Source organism: Bubalus kerabau, chromosome 23 (genome assembly GCF_029407905.1).
Source record: "Bubalus kerabau isolate K-KA32 ecotype Philippines breed swamp buffalo chromosome 23, PCC_UOA_SB_1v2, whole genome shotgun sequence".
NCBI classification, from domain to species: domain Eukaryota; kingdom Metazoa; phylum Chordata; class Mammalia; order Artiodactyla; family Bovidae; genus Bubalus; species Bubalus kerabau.
The window spans coordinates 9864896-9888471 of NC_073646.1; the positions used below are offsets into that span (position 1 = coordinate 9864896).

The 23576-nt window shown below is 45.9% G+C and overlaps 1 protein-coding gene and 1 long non-coding RNA gene across 2 annotated transcripts in view; one reads left to right on the forward strand and one right to left on the reverse strand.

Moving 5' to 3' along the window:
• The window catches only part of GRIN2A (glutamate ionotropic receptor NMDA type subunit 2A), a 437090-nt gene that overhangs the window by 367658 nt on the left and 45856 nt on the right, over positions 1 to 23576 (reverse strand). The window lies entirely within an intron of this gene.
• LOC129637393 (uncharacterized) lies at positions 1577 to 5834 on the forward strand. The gene is made up of 2 exons (XR_008707452.1): positions 1577 to 2501; positions 5489 to 5834. It is a non-coding gene; the product is annotated as an uncharacterized LOC129637393 (long non-coding RNA).

Consider the following 23576-nt stretch of genomic DNA (forward strand, 5'->3'; position numbering starts at 1 on the left):
TCCCCTCTGAACTCAAGCTTCCACATTAGACATAAATTTCTAGTGCATTGAGTCCCTGATACGTGAGGGTTTGTATATTATAGTAATTATTCTCAACCTTTTAATCCAGGAAGAAATCAAGAAAAGCTCTTTATTGGCTTGACCAATTAAGTAGAAATAAGAGTACTCTTACTTCAGCTTTTACAAGAATTAATTAAATGTATTAGAAATTAGCCAGCTTGTGGGCTCTCAATGAGCAATCTATGATGAGAAAATAATGAGAAACAAAGATTTATGCACAGAGATGTTTTCATGTTGTTTAGCTGCTCAGTCATGTCTGACTCTTTCGTGAGCCCAAGGATTGTAGCCCACCAGGCTCCTCTGTCCATGGAATTTCCCAGGCAAGAATAATGGAGTGAGTTGCCATTTCCTACTCCAGGAGATCCTCCCGACCCAGGGATCGAACCTGCATCTCCTGTATTGGCAGATGAATTCTTTACCACTGAGCCACCTGAAAAACCCACAGAGATGTTCGCACACGTGCGTGTGTGCTAAGTCGCTTCAGTTGTGTCTGACTCTTTGCCACCCTATGGACTGTAGCCTGCCAGGATCCTCTGTCCAAGAGACTTTCCAGGCAATGCCCTTCTCCAGGAGATATTCCCAACCCAGGGATCAAACCTGTGTCTCTTACATCTCCTGCCTTGGCAGACGAGTTCTTTACCATTAGAGCCACCTGGGAAGTTCATAGAGCTGTTTATCACCAAGTTATTTACACTGGTAAGGTTTCCATGAAAAAAAAAATAAGATATTCAACACTGGATAAGTGGTTAAATAAGGACCATCATGATATAATCTTATGCAGGCATTAAAAATGATGCGTGCAGAGAATTTGTTAATACGTTATTAAAAAGCAGATACAAACTTCATGTTTAAATGCTTTTCCATTATTAATATACATTTACATATGTATATGTTTATGTGTGCATGTGTACACATATGCATAAATGCACACGTGTGTACACATATACACATATGTACACATGTGTAAACACATACATATGCATACATATATATATACACATTGCTATGGACTGAAAGTTCCTCTCTTTCCAGAATTCATGAGCTGAAAACCTAACAAACAAGGTAATGGCATTAGGAGGTGGGGCCTTTCGGAGGTGATGAGGTCATAGGCATAGAACCCTCATGAATGGGATGAGTGCCCTTATAAAAGAGACCCAGAGAGATCCCTCCCCCTTCTGTCATGAGAGGACAGAGGGAATAGAGGGTCATGCATGAGGAGGCTTGCCTTCACCAGACACCAGATCTACTGGTGCTATGACCCTGGACTTCCCAGTCACCAGAACTGAGAGAAATAAACGTTTGTTGTTTATAAGTCAGGCAGTTTATGGTAATTCTGTTACAGCAGCTGGAACAGAAGAAAATACATACACACACACACACACCACTGCACACATACAAAAAAGAAAAATAGTTTTGTGTTTATCTGGCTTCCCTGATGGCTCAGCTGGTAAAGAATCCACCTGCAATGCAGGAGACACAGGAGACTTGGGTTAGATCTCTGAGTTGGGAAGATTCCTTTGAGGAAGAAATGGCAACCCACTCCAGTATTCTTGCCTGAAAAATCCCATGGACAAGGTTGCAAAGAGTCAGACACGACTGAGCGACTAAACAGACAGAGACAGACATTTCTGTGTTTAATACATGTGACAGGATTATTGACAATGTTAATTTTATTCTATATTCCCAAAACAGTGGGCATATAACAGTCTTGGGAACTGATGAAAATAATAAATATACCAAAGAGTATTTTTAAATGTTTAAAAGACCATCTCATGACCTTGAAGAGTAGAGTCTTATAGAGTGAAGACCATCTTAAGAAGGAGAATTGGTTCAATCCTTCATCAAACCACACCCCAGGACTTCCTGGGGCTGTGCTCTGCAAAGTCGATGCTGAAATATGCTCTCAGGAAAGCCCCATGCAATAACCGCTTGGCTCCTTGAGAGCAACTTGAAGGGGTTGTTTTCAATCTGCTCAACGAGGTATGGCTGTGCAAAGCCTAGAGAACTCCAGACACTGAGGTTCCAGCCTGGATGTAATGACCTGAATCAAGCCAAGCTGAGAGCGGAGGCTGCCGGCCCGTCGCCCACAGAGGAATCATGATCTTTGAAAGCCAATTGTGTAAACACAGGAAGGGAGGAGGAAGAGGCATCCTGAGTTCCCAGCAGTCCCCAGGAGCCTGCCACTTGGCACCCAGGATGTCCACAGCTGGTGTGTTCTGGGGAGTTAAGAACACTGCCCACTCAACCAAATTAAGAGTGACCTCTGCAGACAGCTACACACCCACTGATTCCTCCAGCAAGTATTTCCAAAACCTAATCCAGACCTGGCGCTCACAACTCTACAGGAGTCACAAACTAAAGGAGCCAAGAAGCAGCAGCGGCAAAATAGAGAATTCACACTTCATTTGATGGGGCAAAGTCAGCTCCCTGCCCCACCCCAGGTATCAAACCTGCACGTTGTTTTTAAAGCTTTTTTCTTTAAATATTTCTTATATAAAAGGTTTTCTCCCCCCCCCACACACACACACATACACACTGTAAAAATTCCAATTTTCAGTTGTTTCCTGAAAAATTGGGCAAGCTGACAGCAATTGACCCACACTTCCACAGGAATCATAGTTCACATGCCCTTTTTCATTTATTTGTAGTTCTCACCTGATTCCTTTAAATTTTTGAATTTGCAGCACCTACTAGTGATGTTCCCTTCTGCTTAAAATGTGGGTCTTCCAACCCTCTATTGGAATTGTGTGCAAAGTAAGAGTAATCTAGCCCTGAGTAACAGGTAAATTTGGCCTTGGAATACGGAATGAAGCAGGGCAAAGGCTAATAGAGTTTTGCCAAGAGAACGCACTGGTCATAGCAAACACCCTCTTCCAACAACACAAGCGAAGACTCTACACATGGGCATCACCAGATGGTCTACACCGAAATCAGATTGATTATATTCTTTGCAGCCAAAGATGGAGAAGCTCTATACAGCCAGCAAAATCAAGACCAGGAGCTGACTGTGGCTCAGATCATGAACTCTTATTGCCACATTCAGACTGAAATTGAAGAAAGTAGGGAAAACCACTAGACTATTCAGGTACGACCTAAATCAAATCCCTTATGATTATACAGTGGAAGTGAGAAATAGATTTAAGGGACTAGATCTGATAGATAGAGTACCTGATGAACTATGGATGGAGGTTCATGACATTGTACAGGAGACAGGGATCAAGACCATCCCCATGGAAAAGAAATGCAGAAAAGAAAAATGGCTGTCTGGGGAAGCCTTATAAATAGCTGTGAAAAGAAGAGAAGCAAAAAGCAAAGGAGAAAAGGAAAGCTATCTGAATGCAGAGTTCCAAAGAATAGCAAGGAGAGATAAGAAAGCCTTCCTCAGTGATCAATGCAAAGAAATAGAGGAAAACAACAGAATGGGAAAGACTAGAGATCTCTTCAAGAAAATTAGAGATACCAAAGGAACACTTCATGCAAGATGGGCTCGATAAAGGAAAGAAATGGTATGGACCTAACAGAAGCAGAAGATATTAAGAAGAGGTGGCAAGAATACACAGAAGAACTGTACAAAAAAGATCTTCATGACCAAGATAATCACGATGGTGTGATCACTCAACTAGAGCCAGATATCCTGGAATGTGAAGTCAAGTGGGCCTTAGAAAGCATTACTACGAACAAAGCTAGTGGAGGTGATGGAATTCCACTTGAACTATTTCAAATCCTGAAAGATGATGCTGTGAAAGTGCTGCACTCAATATGCCAGCACATTTGGAAAACTCAGCAGTGGCCACAGGACTGGAAAACGTCAGTTTTCATTCCAATCCCAAAGAAAGGCAATGCCAAAGAATGCTCAAACTACCGCACAATTGCACTCATCTCACATGCTAGTAAAGTAATGCTCAAAATTCTCCAAGCCAGGCTTCAGCAATACGTGAACTGTGAACCTCCAGATGTTCAAGCTGGTTTTAGAAAAGGCAGAGGAACCAAAGATCAAATTGCCAACATCCACTGGATCATGGAAAAACAAGAGAGTTCCAGAAAAACATCTATTTCTGCTTTATTGACCATGCCAAAGCCTTTGACTGTGTGGATCACAATAAACTGTGGAAAATTCTGAAAGGGATGGGAATCCCAGACCACCTGACCTGCCTCTGGAGAAACCTATATGCAGGTCAGGAAGCAACAGTTAGAACTGGATATGGAACAACAGACTGGTTCCAAATGGGAAAAGGAGTACGTCAAGGCTGTATATTGTCACCCTGCTTATTTAACTTATATGCAGAGTACATCATGAGAAACGCTGGGCTGGAGGAAGCACAAGCTGGAATCAAGATTGCCGGGAGAAATATCAATAACCTCAGGTATGCAGATGACACCACCCTTATGGCAGAAAGTGAAGAGGAACTAAAAGCCTCATGATGAAAGTGAAACAGGAGAGTGAAAAAGTTGTCTTAAAGCTCAACCTTCAGAAAACGAAGATCATGGCATCGTGTCCCATCACTTCATGGGAAATAGAGGGGGAAACAGTGTCAGACTTTATTTTTTGGGGCTCCGAAATCACTGCAGATGGTGACTGCAGCCATGAAATTAAAAGACACTTACTCCTTGGAAGAAAAGTGATGACCAACCTAGATAGCATATTCAAAAGCAGAGACATTACTTTGCCAACAAAGGTCCGTCTAGTCGAGGCTATGGTTTTTCCAGTGGTCATGTATGGATGTCAGAGTTGGATTGAGAAGACAGCTGAGTGCCGAAGAATTGATGCTTTTGAACTGTGGTGTTGGAGAAGATGCTTGAGAGTCCCTTGGACTGCAAGGAGATCCAACCAGTCCATTCTGAAGGAGATCAGCCCTGGGATTTCTTTGGAAGGAATGATGCTAAAGCTGAAACTCCAATACTTTGGCCACTTCATGGAGAGAGTTGACCCATTGGAAAAGACTCTGATGCTGGGAGGGATTGGGGGCAGGAGGAGAGGGGGACGACAGAGGATGAGATGGCTGGATGGCATCACTGACTCGATGGACATGAGTTTAAGTGAACTCCAGATTGGTGATGGACAGGGTGGCCTGGCGTGCTGCAATTCATGGGGTCGCAAAGAGTCGGACACAACTGAGCGACTGAACTGAACTGAGTGAGAGTCAAAGAGGACTTTCCTTTGATATAAAGCACATAGACTTTGAGACTGTTGTTTGGATGATCTAAGATTTTTTTTTTCTCAGCTTACTTTGTGATTTCCTATGGGTTCAAGATGCTGGACCACTGGTCTCCAGAAACACCGCTAAGTCTCTTTACTGAAGCTACTTGTTTCATTACCAACCTAGTGTTTGCTTGCCTATGTATTTTCATTTGTAGACAGTAGGAAAGACACTTGAAAATCTCACAGAGGCTGTGTTCTTCTTTGTGTTCCCCACCTTCTTTGTCTTAGATGCCAGAAATTCGTCGTAATAAAGATGAACAGAGCATCCTGCCGTGTGCACGCCCGTGATGGCTCCATCACGCAAGGCTGCTGGCCCATCCAGACCAGCTGCCATACACAGTCCAGCAGCTGTGCCCATGTCAACAGCACCTGGATTTTATTAGGCTGCAGGTGAAATTCACTGCAGACCAGGTATTCCTGAGGCCTGACTTCTGCAACTGGATCCTCAAACTGGAAACATCTTACGTGAATATTAGGGTATGAGGGTTGGGGGGAGACACAGCTTCCCAAAAGTAACCATCATTTCATGGTCCACACAAATATTGAGGGTGAGAAATAAATACATAGCACTGTTTTTTGTTTGTTTTGTGGGGTTTTTTTAGAATGGCTGGAGGAGAGGGGGATGCCTCAATTTAGGTTTTCTCTACAGCAGACCCAGAGACAAGAAATCAGGAAAACATCTTTTAGTTGGGAGGTGATCACAGTTAGCAAGGTGATGGAACAGGTAAGTAAGACAGGAAGGGGAGGGAAGCCAAGCACAGGTACATTAATGGGAGGCTGAATACTGGGGCAACTCAGACTCAGTCTCACAGGGACCTTCTGACACTCAGTGGAGAACATGTCTCAGTGTTGTCTCTGAGCCACAAGGAAGCCAAGGTATTTATCCACCAACTTCTGCCCCTCATGGTTGAGGGTGGCTATGGGATGCATTTAGGCCCTTCTACTTCTGGTCTGCCATATGCAGGAGCCAAGCACAATCCTATGGCCAGAGAAAGCCCTTAGGCAGAGAGGTACCCATGTCTGGGATGAGGAGCTTTCATTGTGTTGGGAACTGTCCACCTAAGCTTGAAGCTGACCTTCAGAGTAGGCCAAGAGGTCATGGGCAAGACACCAACAGAGTTAAAAGGGATATTCTGGCTCACTCAACTGAAAAAAGCTGACTCCATGCACAGCTGAATTCAGGACCCAAAATGTGTCATCAAGACTTAGGTCCTCTCCTCCTTCCTGCTCTGTCCTCATCTGATTGGCTCCAATCACTGCCCCCTAAGTGGAAGCAAGATGGCGGCAGCAACTTTATCCCCTACATCTTCTCAGATTTCCTTATTAGTTGGAAATATCTTTTTTCCCCCAAGAGCTCTTATCTTTAGAGACTTAATGAAAAACAGATAGATGAAGTGATACAATGTTGAGAATCCGCTCCAAAATAATTCACTGTGGCTAGTAATATACTACTACTGTCCATGAGTTAATAATAAATGCTGAAACTGGATGGTGGGTACATGAGGGTTACCTCTGAGTGTTATTTTACTGTTACTTCTATTTCTGGGTGTGCTGGAAAGAAGTTTTCATGATAAAAAGTTAATTTTGAAAAAAAGGATTTCTTTCACTCCAGTTTGAGCAAAAGTCTGATTTCATCTCATCAGCTTTTCCTGGGTCACTTAACCATCCCTGGACTACTCACTGAGACCAGGGGAACATAATCACCCCAATGGCCCAGGCCTGAGCTGTATGTGCCACTTCTGAATGGGGAGAAACCTCCACAAGAAGCTCAAGGGCCACAGCAGGGAAGGGCCTTAAAAGAGGTTAATCAGATACAACTACCAGAAGGACGTTCAAGAGTGTGAGGTACAAAATGTACGAGTTCAGCCATATAAAGAGATGGAAAATAAAGTTGACATCAGGTGTCTCTGCCCATCCAGCACCCCATCCTCATACTTTTGAAAATGCCTTCCAGGTTTTCCTTAAAGAACTGTCCCTCTCTACTTCTCAATCCATGCCCACTGGGACCCCCTTGTTCTGCAGCACACATGTGACCTGGTTCAGCCAATGAGAGGCAGGCTGTGGTGATTGGTGTAAGGACGTGCACATGACCCCAGACTGGCCAATGAAACTCCACCCTGGGACATTTCTGGAGACTTTCCCCTGAGACGGCTCAGCTGAGGGATGAATGTCTGCCCCGCCGTGACATCTCTGGCATTCCTTGAAGAGAGACTGCCAAATGATGAGTCTGACATAGAGGAAAGCAGTACCAAGAAACCGAGAGAAAGAAATTAAAGATCACATTGTCCAGCATCTGCACCTGGCCCTGCTGGAAACCAAAAACCCTGAACTTTTTAAGTTATATGATCAAATGAATAACCATTTTTAGCTTAAAGCTTTCTGAGTTCCACATCTGACACCTAGATCCCTGGCTAACAAAGGGAAGTATGATCACCCCCAATACAGAACTTGGAGTTCATTCTGCCCTGACAACTCTGTAGAGCTGGGGGTACAGGTCTACGAGCACATATGTGGTAATTTTCAGTCAACAAGTGAAACTTTCCTTGAGTGCATGCTTTTGAAGGTGTGAACAATACTGCTCATCCATTCATGCCCTCTGCAGACATTTACCGAATGCCTTATTCGTGCCCACCATGTGCTAGGTACTGGGAATAGAGAAATGAACTATGCACCATCCATGTCTCCAATCCTGGTAGAGGAGAGACGAGATACAAAGAGAGAGACTGCTGAACACGGAGACCTGGATTCTCACCCCAGCTCCCACTCACATATAGGAGAACTCTAGGCAAAATCCAGAGAAGGCAATGGCACCCCATTCCAGTACTCTTGCCTGGAAAATCCCATGGACGGAGGAGCCTGGTAGTCTGCAGTCCATGGGGTCGCTAGGAGTCAGACACGACTGAGTGACTTCACTTTCACTTTTCACTTTCATGCATTGGAGAAGGAAATGGCAACCCACTCCAGTGTTCTTGCCTGGAGAATCCCAGGGATGGGGGAGCCTGGTGGGCTGCTGTCTCTGGGGTCACACAGAGTCGGACACGACTGAAGTGACTTAGCAGCAGCAGCAGGCAAAAGTCTCCCCATATTGAAGAAAGCACTCCATATCTACAGGCTCCTGGGGAATTATTGTGGCCAGAGAATGTCACAGAGTTTGAGTTGCGATGAGCAATCCAGTTTCAATTCATTCTATCTGATCAGAAGTCATCAGGAGTCTAATTTTCAATGGAAAGTAAGCATAAAGAAAGTGATATCCAGGCTAAGACTCCTAAGAAGAGGATATGTGCATGCTAAGTTGCTTCAGTTTTGTCGAACTCTTTGCAACCCTGTGGACTGTAGCCTTCCAGGCTCCTCTGTCTATGGGATGCTCCAGGCAAAAATACTGGAATAGTTTGCCATGTCCTCCTCAGGGGATCTTCCCAATCCAGGGATCAAACCCATGTCTACTGAGGCTCCTGCACTGCATGTGAATTCTTTATTGCTGAGCCACCAGGGAACCCCAAGAAGAGGATATGCCTTCTCCTTATTCTTTCTTCTGCTGATTGGAAACAGAGGACAGTGAGATCTTGGGGACTGAAGAGCCACAATGTGGCAGAAGCCTGGGTCCCTGAATTACCATGTGGAGGAAAGCTGTTCACCAACCAGGAACCCTGTTGCATGAACAAGAAACAAACTTCCACTGTGTTAAACCACTGAAACTCTGGGGCTTGTTTATCACAGCATCGACCATTATCTTTACATACTTTGAATTAGAATGTGATTCACCCATTCCACACAGATGGGTATTTTTGCTGGTCTTCAAAACCAAGAGAAAACTATTTTCCTGCTTTATTTGATAAGATGGTTTCATTAATATTTTCCAGGAATCTGTTAGTGCATACAGGTCAGAGTCTGTGCCTTAAAATCATTTTTGTCGCTTCTACACATTTCACAAATAGTAGATTTAACCAGAAAGGACATAACTTGTTCAAGAAAGGCAGGCTTTCCTTTTTGTCTAACCCAGTGCTGGGGGCCATTTCACCCACAGAGGACATTTGGCAATGCCTGGGGACATTTTTGGTTGTCACAGCTGGGGAGGAGGCCAGAGATGCTGAAAGCCTCCTACAATACATGGTACAGCCCCCATAACTCAGAATTTCCTGCTCAAAATGTTCACTGTACTGAGGGTGAGAAGCCCCGGTGTAACCTGAGGTTACCTCTCCAGTGAATCACTTCTCACTTTTTCAGGCCTCCTTCTCTTACTGAACGCTGCTGGGTCCTACTGCCAGGAGACAATTTTCTCAGTTTCCTAATTCAAGACACATCAATTTTCTGGGTATGTCTTAGCATTTTGCCTCCTGATTAAAGTTCTCTCTCTCTCTCTTTTTTAAAATTCATTAAGTGAGAGAGAGTGTGTGCGTATGCAGGTGGGTGGGTTTGTGGGCGGTGAGCCGACCAAAAAGAGTCCACATTTAAACACACGGGAAAATAGATCTCCTGTCTGAAATACACTCATGATCTTGCTCTTTTGTTCCTCTCTCTTTCTATGCAGGTATTTGGGGTTACCAAGAAAAGAGACCTATCCCACTTAGTTCAAGAAAAAGAAAAAAACCTGCTTATTGTAAAGACACATATAGATTACCACTGGAAAGCCTTCATATTCTTATGCTCTCTCTGTCTCTCTCTGCCCCTGTCTCTCCATAGTCTCTTATTTCTGCCTCCCTCTAGAGTCTTCACCTGAATGTCCCCACCCACACACTTCATTTGGTCAGCTTCTCACGACACCTTTTCAGCTCCCATATCCATGAGGCTAACTGGAAAATCCTATCTGATTTCTAATACACAGCCCCGCACTCAAGGTCATCTTTTCGAGCCCAGTCACAAAAGTCATCAGTCATCAGACAGTCTGTGGATCGACTGCACTTTCAATAGTGCAATACCCTGGTCAAACAGCCCTGCCCAGGAAGAAGGGGTGGAGCCTCAGGACGCAGGGGCTGTGAGCTGGCAACCATGACAACCGGCCTCCTTGGTACACTGCCTCTCTCATATGCTCCCGTCCTTCATCCCAAGTGATGACAACCACGGAGTTAAACTGAGCTACCAGAAGGATGAAACTACCTCCAAGGCATCAGGAGGCTACCTGATCATTTTGCCTCTTCTGTCAGCTTGCACCCCTGGGGGACAGTTGCCCAACCTTGTCAGGGAATATTTTTTTTTAAGCTGTCTCAGCAGCTGTGAATGGGAAGGCAATGGGGCTTTTCGGGAGTCCTGGGTTCGATCCCTGGGTTGGGAAGATTCCCTGGAGAAGGGTTATGGTTACCCACTCCAGTATTCTGGCTGACAGAATTCCATGGACTATATAGTCCATGGGGTCACAAAGAGTCATACATGACTGATAGACTTTCACTCACTTTACCCCATAGACAGCTTCCTCCCCTGGAATTGCTCACAATGCTGGCATCCAGCAGAAGCTAGGGCCCACGTGTCATGTTCTGGCCCCCCTGTGACCATGGAAATCAGGCAGCTGTCAAGAAACCCAGGAACACAAGGCACAGCTCATCCATTTCCATAACATCAATGCAGGAGGTTTCGAAAGCAAGCACAGTCAGGGGCTGGGTCCAGCCACACTTCGCATGTTTCCAGGCCACTCTGCCTGAGTTGAAATCGTCATGCTGTTTTTTTCACTGCAGAGGAACATGGGGGTTTCTCTAAACTGTGAGTCATAGCCGAGCACACAGGCAAACAAGATGAGAAACCTGTTCTCCCTGGGAAAGGAGGGTGAGCAAATGCTAAAACTTTTGACACTTTAATATAGCACAGGCCTTGACGAATTTACTCAGTAGGAAAGATGTCAAATAATGGAAACGCCGTCAGGCAAAAAGAGGGGGAAAGAATCAGGGTGTGCCTAACATCTCACATAGCCCTAAAAACAAGAAGGAAAAGTGGTTTAATTAAAATAAAGTAAAAAGGTTACAGAGTTTCCCAGGTGGCGCTAGTGGTAAGGAACGCGCCTGCCAATTCAGGAGGCATCAGAGACACTCAGGCTCGATCCCTGGGTGGGGAAGATTCCCTGGAGGAGGGCATGGCAACCCACTCCACTATTCTTGCCTGAGAATTCCACAAGCAGAGAAGCCTGGTGGACTACAGTCCGTAGGGTTGCAAAAAGTCAGACACGACTGAAGCAACTTAGCACGCACGCACAGACGCGCACACACAGAAAGGTCACTTCTAAGCTCCTGGAAATCCTTTTCAGAAAACCTTCGTGTTAGACCAGCCTCAGTCCAGTCCAGCTGGTGTTCATTCAGTGCCCTTTCTTTTGGACACTGCTGTGCTGTGCTGTGCTAAGTCACTTCAGTAATGTCTGACTCTGTACGACCCTATGGATCATAGCCCACCAGGCTCCTCTGTCCATGGGACTCTCCAGGCAAGAATACTGGAGTGGGTTGCTGTTCCCTTCTCCAAGGGATCTTCCAGACCCAGAGATGGAACCCTCCTCTCTTACATCTCCTGCATTGGCAGGTGGACCCTTTACCACTAGCTCCACCTGAGAAGCCCCTTTTGGATGCTGCTGCTGCTGCTGCTAAGTCACTTCAGTCGTGTCCGACTCTGTGCAACCCCATAGACGCCAGCCCACCAGGCTCCCCCGTCCCTGGGATTCTCCAGGCAAGAACACTGGAGTGGGTTGCCATTTCCTTCTCCAATGCATGAAAGTGAAAGCTGTGAAATGGGTAACCTATTGACAAATATGTTATTTTTTCCAGCTGCACCCATACCCAAGAGCTTAAGCGGCAAAATCCCCTAATAATAACTGGCCCCAAGTCAGAATGCATTATGCACCTTCTATAGCCAGAGCCAAAAAACTCAGAAGAAACCTTGGCACCATGGGAAAGGTCCCTTTTTAGCATCAGCTGTCCCCTTTGCAGTTTGTTAAAGCTGAAGGAGTATTAATCCAAGTGAAATCTTGTCCAGAAGGCCCTTAGTAAGGAAGCTACGAGGGGGGTGGGGTGGGAGGGGATGGCTGAAAAGTGCAGAAACACTGCTGCAGGTTAGGCTATTCAGAATGAGCTATTTTCTCCCAAATCCTATAATTGCCTGGAGCATGTGATCTTCTTGAAGGTCATTAAAGACATGCTGCTGTCAGATTCCTCCCAGAAAGTTTCTGCTTTGATTAGTTTCCTGATGCTCATTTCCTAAAAGGCTCTTTTCGTCCCTTAAAAGAAAAAATGAAGAGCATTACAATTTTTTTTTTTAAAGAATTAGATGAATAACCTGCTAAATGTAGCTTGGCCAGATGAAAGGAAACAGCAAAGAGGAAAATGGCCCTGGCCTTCTTGGAGTCCCCTGCTGGATAAATGGTGCATGGTCAGTATATCCTCTCCCTCTGAAGATGAGGCAGCTCAGAGGTACCTGACGTCAATCACCTTCTATATCTGTTGACGTGAACACGACCACATACATCATTGGTAAAGTCCATGTGAGTTTCTTGTGGCCTTTGGAGCATTTATGGATCCCAAACAGTTAAAAAAAAAAAAAAACACAAAAAACAAAAAACCTCTCCTCGTCTGTTAAGGATTCAGGTGTCTAAGGGTGGTGTATCTACAAGGACCCAGTGAAATAAAGAAGCAGAGCCGAATAATGGTCCAGTGACGATGATTAAACATATATATAGCTCACAATGCCAGTGTTTCGAATCAAAGGAGGAAATCAAAATATTTCCCCTGACACAATAAGATATGGAACCAGTTTCTCTTGGATCAAAGGCCCCTTTTGTCCTCACCACATTTAGATGTGTGAGTCACAAGCAGGCCTAGAGCAGTCATCACCTCCCCATCCATGGAGATGCTACTTGCCGAAACTCCACCTGCAGCCTGGATAGCTTCAGCCCAAGCTCAGCTCCCTGGTCACTTCAATGTAATTCTATGACAACTGTGTCCTGTAGACAGCAGCAGCTTCTTTTTTTTTTTTTTTTAAGCCCTGGATCAATTTTGCGAGCTCAACTTGCTTTTATTTTTGTTGAAGGCACTAAATGAATTTGTCATCACTCATCCCGCTGGCGAAGGAGGCAACGGCTCGTTAATGCCATCATTTGTAAGATATTGAAATCGCAGGTTGTCTCCAAGAACCCACATGCCCTTAATCTCCAGCTTCTGACTTCAGGAAAGTCACACTTGTTTCATATCCACACGGCTTCTGGGGCTTTCCCACTGGGAGACTTTGTTATAATGTAGATTCTGACCCCATCAGTCTGGAGTGAGGGCCTGAGGTTGGGTATCTCTAACACAGTCCCAGGGGCCGCTGAAACTGCTGGTTCCAGGGCGGCACCTTGAATAGTGACAGCCGGGGGAAGCTTTACTTAACTAGCTGGTAGGTATACAGTGGTTGGGGCTTCCAAGGTGGCCCAGGGGTAAAGAATCCGCCTGTCAATGCAGGGAACACAGGTTCAATCCCTGATCTGGGAAGATCCTCTGTAGGAGGAAATGGCAACCCACTCCAGTATTCTTGCCTAGAAGATTCCATGGACAGAGGAGCCTGGCGGGCTACAGTCCACAGGTAGCAAAGAGTCAGACACGGCTGAGCACGCACACACACGGTGGTTGAGCCCTTAAGCTCTGAAGTCATATTACTTGGGTTTACATCCTGCCTCTGCTATTTACTCTTTCTAACTTTCCTTGTGTCTGAGATTCCTCATCTCCAGAACGGTGCTCAAAATAACAGCACAAACTAGAGTTGCCGTGAGGAGTAAATGCAGCCATAGGTGGAAGGCACTCAACACAGCAACACAGGACAACATAATATCCAAATATTTATCCAAATAAATAAACATAATAAACATCCAAGACATGAGCTGTCGCTGCTCTGGCTTCCTCCTACCTGGGTCCACCTCTCTCCCGGCCAGAGGAAGCCCAGGAGAGTCCCCAGAGACACAGGAAGTGAAATGGAAAGTTTCTGACCCTCACAACACAACCCAGCAGCTTAGACTTTTTAACAAGTAAGGTCTGGCCAGCTCATTCTACCATCGTTATTTGAGAAGGGCTGTGCATGCGCTGTGTTCCCAAAGCCAACCCGTGTTGTACGATGGAAAAAGAACGTGGGTTTTGGAATCAGGTAACACTGTTTGCAAATTCGCCTCTGAAAGCCTGTATTTACTCACCTGTCAAAGGGGATAATAAAACCTACCATGCAGGGATGCCGTGAGGATTAGTGATAATGAATGTCAAGGGCTGGCCCCTCGTGCAGAAGGCACTCAGTAAACGGAGGCTGTTATGATGCTGCCATCAGAATTCCACATTCACAACGACAAGCAGGAGAGGAGACCAAGAAAAGCGGCAACTCAGCCTGGGTGATGCTCTGCTCATCAGGAGGACAGAGCCAACCCGAAAAGGATGACAAATGAGGACAGGATGGCTCAGCGCTTGGGTGTACAACTTTTCTGTGGTCTCAGATACAAGAGATTGACATTACTGGATGCAAGAGGTTTTTCCACGTGGATCACCGTGTGTGAAGTTGGCCCATGTGTCAGCGGCTCTACTAGACATTCAGTGGTGACCCAAAGGCCCCATCTTCAAGGAGTGCCCACCTCATGGAGGAGACAGAACCACATAAACGAACAGATATTCATTAATGAGAGCTGTGTCGGGTTTCCCTGGTGGCTCAGTGGTAAAAAATCCACCTGCCAGTGCAGGAGACATAAGAGACTCGGGTTTGGTCCCTGGTCAGGAAGATCCCCTGGAGAAAGAAATGGCAACCCACTCCAGTATTCTAGCCTGGAGAATCCCATGGACAGAAAAGGCTGGTGTGGCTACAAGTCTATGGAGTCACACAGAACTGGACACGACTATGTGACTAAACAAAGAGTTCCGGAAGAGAAGGCATCTAAGGGAACAATTAACAGGATTGTCACAGAAGGCCTCACTCCCAGAAAAGATATTTAAATTGAGTCTTGAAAGATAAGAAGGAGGCAATCAGGTGCAGAGCACAGGAAGAGCATTCTAGGCACAGGGAACCGTGATGCCAAGGTCCTGGGGTTAGAAACAAGAAAAAGGAGACAGTAGAAAATGAAGGTAGAAAGGCAGGCAGCAGACAAAGGATACAGGATCTTGCAGTAAAGATCCAGGATTGCATCCCGAAGACTGTGGGATCCAATGAACAGGAGAGTGCCACCCATCTGTCTACAAAACCAAAGACTGAACACTGCACAAACTGAGTCCCAAGGCAGCTTGGGACCACGGGTCAGGACCTGACTTCTGAATGCCTTCTGCTTCCTACGGAAGGTCTTTGACCCTGGGGACACCACCCCAAGTGAGGAATTCCTTAAAGCCTTCTGGACTCAGCATCAAAAGTGCAGAGGAGCCAGAGAACATTCGGCTTTACTGGAAGTCCCAGGAGGCGCTGGATAAAGCCACCGCAAACCCTCGTTAGGAGGAGTCAGAACCTCCAGAGACAGTGCTGAGTAAACACACTATTGACCAGCCTGTCCGTCCACGGCGAGCTCTGCACTCCTAAAGAATAAATAAATCCCAGACGTAAATTGCCCCCGGCAGCCTCCTTCAATTACACAAATCCAAGACGTGACAGGGAGCGGCAGAAATTCTCCTCCAGTGACTCTGAAAGCCAAGAGCAAAGCGAGAGAGCTAAAATATAATCCCCACGCCAAGAGCAGCCAGAAGGAAGCAGGGCTCCCCGAGTCCCCTGATCCCCAAATGCTTAGCCAAGTCTGTCTACACAAGGCTGGGTGGCTGAGAGCAAGGGAGCCGCCTTACCCACCACAGTGATGATCCGGGTAATCCAGGAAGGGAGAAGGAGGGCACCTCCTTCCTCTGCCAGGAGTCTCAGCATCTTGCAGGAGGGGGCAGGAGATGTAGTAGGAGGGTGCTTGAGGCAAGTCTTCCCCTGTCCTCAGCTCACTAGATACAGCGAGTTCTCTCCTACTCAGAACAGAGGAGGTCTGACACATTCACACCTGCAGGGAAGCTGGGGTGGGGACAAAATAAGGACTCGGGAGCAGCCAGATCGCAGAAGGGAGGAACCCGGACCTCTCTTTCCTCCCCCAGGAGTCCTGCTAAAATGAAGTAGGGAGGCTCTGAGGAAGGCCCTACCAAGTGCCCTGTCTGGCCTCCTTAACTGTGGTTTTGCTTCCCTTACTTAAAAAGTTAATTCAGGGCTTCCCTGGTGCCTCAGTGGTAAAGATTCCACCTGCCAATGCAGGAGATGCAGGGTCGATCCCTGGTCTGGAAAGATTCAGCATGCCATGGGGCAGCTAAGCCCGTGCACCACAACTATTGAGCCCATGCTCTAGAGCCTGGGAGCCGCAACCCCGGAGCCCATGTGCTGCCACTACGGAAGCGGAGCTCCTAGAGCCTGTGCTCTGCAACGCGAGGCCACCGCAGTGGAAGCCCACACACCACAACTAGAGTAGCCCCAACTCTCCACAACCACAGAAAAGCCCGCACAGCAGCAAAGACTCAGCACGGCTGAAAATAAATTAATTTTTTAAAAAAAGTAATTCAAAGTCCCGCTTAATACTTCTGAGTCCTCTGATTGTCTTGCTCATTTCATTTTTAATACTTTGCATTATTAGTGAGTTTTAACATCTTCTTAGGGGGTTTCTAACCACTTGTTCATCTTCCCGGTCAGTTTTTCTTTTGGCATATTTGCATATTTCTTAATTTGTAAGTAATCTTTTCATATGAACGATGTTAACCCTCTGAAAAATATTGCCAACTCTTTTCCCTCCTCGTGGCTGGTTTCTATCCATTTTTATTGCATTTCTTGAACTCTCTGAAAGGACCACAAAGCAGCCATCTAATTCTGCCAAAAAATATTCTCTGTCTTTGAAATAGGGTTTCTAGAATCTCCATGAATTATCTGCTCACATGCCCAAAATGTCTCAGAAATCCTTAGTGTCTATAAACTACCCAATTTATAAGCCAAACCTAAAGCACCAATCTGCTCTCTTCCTGCCTCTGCAGAGGCCATGACAAGACTGCGTCACACTCTGTAGTCCTGCTATTGCTGTTTTTTAGTTGCTAAGCCATGTCTGATGCTTTTGGGACCCCCATGGATTGTAGCCCACCAGGATACTCTGTCCATGGAATTTCCAGGCAAGAATACTGGAGTGAGTTAGTGCCATTCCCTTTTCCAGAAGATCTTCCCAGCAGAGGGATCCAACTTTCGTCTCCTGCATTGGCAGGCAGACCCTTTACCACTGAGCCACCTGGGAAGCCTCCTGAAGTCCAGAGGTCACCGTACACAAAGGACAGTCTCTCGGTGACTTGGAGATGCCCTCTGTCACTCAACACCAAAGCTCACACTTGTCCACCCCCCTCACCCACTTCCATCCGCCTCCATTCCCTTTTGTCTAAAAGACTTTCTGACCGCAACAGGTGCCAAGAATCCCTCAAAGAAACTTCATTTCGAAACCTAACTACACTGGGACAAGTTGGAGGAATCCTTGATGGTGTCCACTGACTGTACACTCAGTGTGAACCAGCTCTGGCATCCAAAAGAGCAGAGAGCTCTTCTTGCTCATCACATGCTTTCTAATCCCCCCACTTTTGCAGGCGACCTTCCTCTAACTAAACACCACCTCCCCACCCCCATACCCCACCCAGGTTGGCCAATCCTAATCATCTTTCCAATCTCAGCTTAACCGTCACCCCCTCTTCACCAGCAATGAGGTTGGAATAGACACCCAGCCAGCCATCAAGAACCCCTACTATTATGTCTAACACCATAACTGCATAATTACACATAACTGTCTGTTTACCTGTTTCTCCAGGTCTTGAAGGCTTGAACAGCAGTGCCTTTTGCTGCTGTATTTCCAGCAATGAGTATAGAGCCAGGCTCATGACTCACGATCCATATAAATTTGTGGAATCAATGGATCATTTCAAGTGTTAGAATAAGAAAAGGGTTAGCCCCATTGCTACCTGGAAAAGTCCAGACCAGGATATCAAGTTCAGCTCTTACACAGTGAAGAAAAATGAGGGCTGGTCTTTTAACATGACTTCTCAATGAGCCCTTAAGATGTTTTGTTTGCCTGGGAGCCTCGACTCACACTGGATAGTCTAACAATGGGGTTTAAGGTGGGGGCTTTGAGTTACATTTATCAGCTCAACTGGAGACTGAAATCAGCCATGTGGGCAGTCCACCACAGACCCCAGTACCTGGGGCATCAAGGAGCAGATAAGCTCCCCCAGTTGCCAAGACTGCAAGCTGTTGTCTTGCATTGCTGCTAGGAAAACAGCAGTGGCCATGACTCCGTGGGAAGAGGACACCTGGAAGTTTCCACCTTTGGAACTTTCCCAGACCATGCCCTGTGTGCTTTCCTTGGGTGCTTTTAGTCTGTACCCCTCACTACAATAAGCTATAACCTTAAGGGAATTCTGTAAGTTTCTAGTGAATAACCAACACTAAAGGTAGTCTTAGGGAACCCGACACTTGGCAATAGTACCAGATTCAAGGGTGGCTTGGTGGACTGTGCTCCCTTAGCTTTGCAGTCCCACTCTTCAGGACAAGCGGAGGGCAGTGGCTATAATAATAACAACTCATCTCGAGGGACTTCCCTGGTGGTCCAGTGGCTACGACTCCACGCTCCCAATACAGAGGCCCAGGTTAGATTCCTGGAGAAGGAACTAGATCCCACATGCCGCAATTAAAAGATCCTGCATGCTGCAACGAAGACTGAAGATCTCAAGGGCTACAACTAAGACCCAGTGCAGCCAAATAAATAAATAATATTTATTAAAAAAAAATATTCATCTGGAAAAAATGAGGCATAAACAACAGACCTGGCTATGGAATGTTGAGACTGGCAAAGCCACCATCGTGGACACCTCATTCATTAAAGGCAGCCTTCTCCTTCCTCTCCAGCCCTCCCGGATGGAAACGGGCAGTCTCTCCAGGCAAGAGAATGAATCATGACTGCCTGCTTGCTGCTCTCCCACCCCTCTCCCTCCGACAGATGACTAGGCAAAAATAGAAGAGAATTCCTTCTTTATAAATATCTTTACATGTTAAATGTCTCTAAAAAGCACCATGTGCCAAGCTAGTCTGCTAAGAAACAGATGCAGAACAGATGCAAAGGCCCATGAGGTAGCCGAGAAGTTAAAGAATCTTTATTCAATGAGGCAGGAAAAGTTTCTTGGGAGCATAAATATGATCAAGGCAACCCAAGGCAACAGGAGATCTATGGAAAGCCTGGCTTGTAGCTACTAACAGCATTTCTCATCATGTCAGTTTCAAAGCACATGTAAGTGTATGTGTGTTCATTCCATGGCTACTCTTTATCCATTCATTCAGTATTTATTAAGCACCTACTCTGTGCACAAATCTCTTCACAAGATACAGGGGTAACCAAGACTAGCAAGCTCCCTGCTCTGAAATTCCAATGGAAGGAGTCAGATAAAACATAAACTGAGTGTTCGTTTCTCAGCTGTGTCCGACACTGTGGCCCCATGGACTGTAGCCTGCCAGGCTCCTCTGTCCATGGGATTCTCCAGGCAAGAATACTGGAGTGGGTTGCCATGCCCTTCTCCAGGGCATCTTCCTAACACATGGATCAAACCCAGGACTCCTGCATTGCAGGCAGATTCTTTATCATCTGAGCCACAAGGGAAGCCCAAAACAAACAAAGCACTGTTTCAGTTCAGTTCAGTTCAGTCGCTCAGTTGTGTCCAACTCTTCACGACCCCATGAATCGCAGCACGCCAGGCCTCCCTGTCCATCACCAACTCCCGGAGTTCACGCAGACTCACGTCCATCGAGTCAGTGAAGCCATCCAGCTATCTCATCCTCTGTCGTCCCCTTCGCCTCCTGCCCCCAATCCCTCCCAGCATCAGAGTCTTTTCCAATGAGTCAACTCTTCGCATGAGGTGGCCAAAGTACTGGAGTTTCAGCTTTAGCATCATTCCCTCCAAAGAAATCCCAGGGCTGATCTCCTTCAGAATGGACTGGTTTGATCTCCTTGCAGTCCAAGGGACTCTCAAGTGTCTTCTCCAGCAGCACAGTTCAAAAGCATCAATTCTTTGGTGCCAGCCTTCTTCACAGTCCAACTCTCACATCCATACATGACCACTGGAAAAATCATAGCCTTGACTAGATGGACCTTTGTTGGCAAAGTAATGTCTCTGCTTTTCAATATGCTATCTAGGTTGGTCATAACTTTCCTTCCAAGGAGTAAGTGTCTTTTAATTTCATGGCTGCAGTCACCATCTGCAGTGATTTTGGAGCCCCAAAAAATAAAGTCTGAAACTGTTTCCACTGTTTCCCCATCTATTTCCCATGAAGTGATGGGACTGGATGCCATGATCTTTGTTTTCTGAATGTTGAGCTTTAAGCCAACTTTTCCACTCTCCTCTTTCACCTTCATCAAGAGGCTTTTTAGTTCCTCTTCACTTTCTGCCATAAGGGTGGTGTCATCTGCATATCTGAGGTTATTGATATTTCTCCCAGCAATCTTGATTCCAGCTTGTGTTTCTTCCAGTCCAGCGTTTCTCATGATGTACTCTGCATAGAAGTTAAATAAGCAGGGTGATAATATACAGCCTTGACGTACTCCTTTTCCTATTTGGAACCAGTCTGTTGTTCCATGTCCAGTTCTAACTGTTGCTTCCTGACCTGCATACAGATTTCTCAAGAGGCAGGTCAGGTGGTCTGGGATTCCCATCTCTTTCAAAATTTTTCACAGTTTATTGTGATCCACACAGTCAAAGGCTTTGGCATAGTCAATAAAGCAGAAATAGATGTTTTTCTGGAACTCTCTTGCTTTTTCCATTATCCAGCAGATGTTGGCAATTTGATCTCTGGTTCCTCTGCCATTTCTAAAACCAGCTTGAACATCAGGAAGTTCACAGTTCATGTATTGCTGAAGCCTGGCTTGGAGAATTTTGAGCATTACTTTACTAGCATGTGAGATGAGTGCAACTGTGCAGTAGTTTGAGCATTCTTTGGCATTGCCTTTCTTTGGGATTGGAATGAAAACTGACATTTTCCAGTCCTGTGGCCACTGCTGAGTTTTCCAAATTTGCTGGCATATTGAGTGCAGCACTTTCATAGCGCACTGTTTAAATAGACATATGTTACAGAAGTGGAGTAGGAAATGGCAACTCACTCCAGTATTCTTGCCTGGAGAACTGCACGGAAAGAGGAGACTGGCGGGCTACATACAGTCCGTGGGGCTGCAAAGAATTGGACATGACTGAGCATACAACATATATATATATATATATATATATATATATATATACAACAGAAGAAAATCAAGCTGAAAATATAGTAATAATGAGCATGGAGGCCACTTGAACTGAGTGATCAAGAAAAGCTTGGGACTTCCCTGGTAGTCCATTAGCTAAAATTCTATGCTCCCAATGCAGGGGGCCCAGGTTCAATCCCTGGTAGTCAGGGAACTAGATCCCACATACCACAACTAAAGATCCCACATGCCACAATGGAGATTGAAGGTGCTGCCACTAAGAACTGGCACAGCCAAATAAACAAGTAAGCAATAAATTTAAAAAAAAAAAAAAAAACTTAAAAAAAGAAAAAGAAAGAAAGGCTTGTGAGAGGCAGCAACATTTGAGATAAAACTTGAGTCATGAGAGGAAGCCAACCACTGGAAGATCTAAGGGAAGAAAATTCTGACCGAGGCAACAGGATGTGCAAAGGCCCTGAGGTGGGTGCTGTAGAATTTTCCAGGAAGAGAAAGACGGAAGCAAGGAAAAGAACAGGGTTTTGTCTGTGATCAGGAGATGTGCACAAGCCTTTTAGGCCATGACAAGGAACTGATTTTAATTCTTGGTAACATGGAAAGCTGTAAGAAGGTTTTAGTAAAGATGAATATAATTTGATTTATGGGGTTATTTTTGTTGTTATAATCACTCAGCCATGACCTAGCTAGGTCATGCACTGACTGTAGGGTGTCAAGGCTGGAAGCAGAGACCACTTAGGAAGATGTTGCTGTTGTCTCTGACAGTGGCCCATGCAGGGAGTCACGGTGGAGATGGAGAACCATTTTATGGCTGTTTTGAAGGTAGGCCTGGTGGCCCATGCTGATGATTTGGACATAGAAGTTAAGAGAAAGGGAGAAATCGCAGATGACTCCTAGGTTTGTAGTTTGAACAGCTAAATGGAAAGTGGGGTTGGGCTACCCTGGAGGTCCGGGGGTTAAGAATTCTCCTTGCAATGTAGGGGACACCAGTTGGATCCCTGCTTTGGGAAAAGCCCACATACCCCCGGGCAACTAAGTCCACAGGCCTAGAGCCTGCACCGTGCAACAAGAGAAGCCACCGCAATGAGAAGCCAATGCACTGCAACTAGAGAAAGCCCACACGCAGCAACAAAGACCCAGCACAGCCAAAAATAAATAAATACTTAACAACAACAACAAAGAAAGCAGGGTCATTTACTAAGGGAAGGTAGAGGGAGGCACAGGTTTGGGGACATGTGAGAAAATATGACTCAGAAGAGCCACACAGCTGGGACATGGTGGAGGCAAGGTTTGAATGCTGTTCTCCAGGACTCCAAGTGGCAAGCCAACCGAATTTCCAAGCCAGGTTGAGAGAGGAGTTGAACAACAACAACAACAAATCACCATCAGCCCCAGGCAAATTCAGGGCATGCCACACAACTGATCTATTTTCAGCATCCACTCTTGTGAAGGCTACTTGTAGAATCATAGAATTAATAGCATTTTTGAGCTAAGCAGATCCTTAGACTCAAAAGGACACCTGCATCTTTGCAAACATAATTCCCAGAACATGCCCTGAGTAGGCAGATGGGTCAGGCTGCTGAGTAGCCTTTGCTTTGAATGGAGCTCTGGACACAGACCCATTGTCCAAACCATCCTATCCGCTTCCTCCCTGCTGTCAAAAGGAACAGGACATTATATAAACCTTCCGAAATGCCAAAAGGAGGAATTCTATATTTAACTCCCCTCCCAGCATCCAAATATCACGTGACGGCATGTTGAGGATCCAATTCAACAACGTTGAGTAACAAGGAGATAACCCAAGGGACTCTCCCCTTCTCCTCCAGCTTCCTGTCTCCAGCCACCCACTGTCCTATCTTCATTAAGGAAGTTCAGAAATGGCTGGCTGGCGTGGCTCAGGCAGATCCCCAAGAAAGCAAACAGCTGCGGGAGTCTAAAGGATTATGCTAATAGAGATGCTGTTAATACTGGCACAGCTACCTGGAGCTGGAATCCAGAGCCAATCACGGGCTCTTCCTCCCCTTCAGCAATCCTGAGAAGAGGTGCGGGCACTAAAGACTAAGAAGGAAGGAGGCAGCTTTCTAGAAACCAGTGCCCTGAAGGGTGGGGAGGCACATGAAATGAACTTCAGCT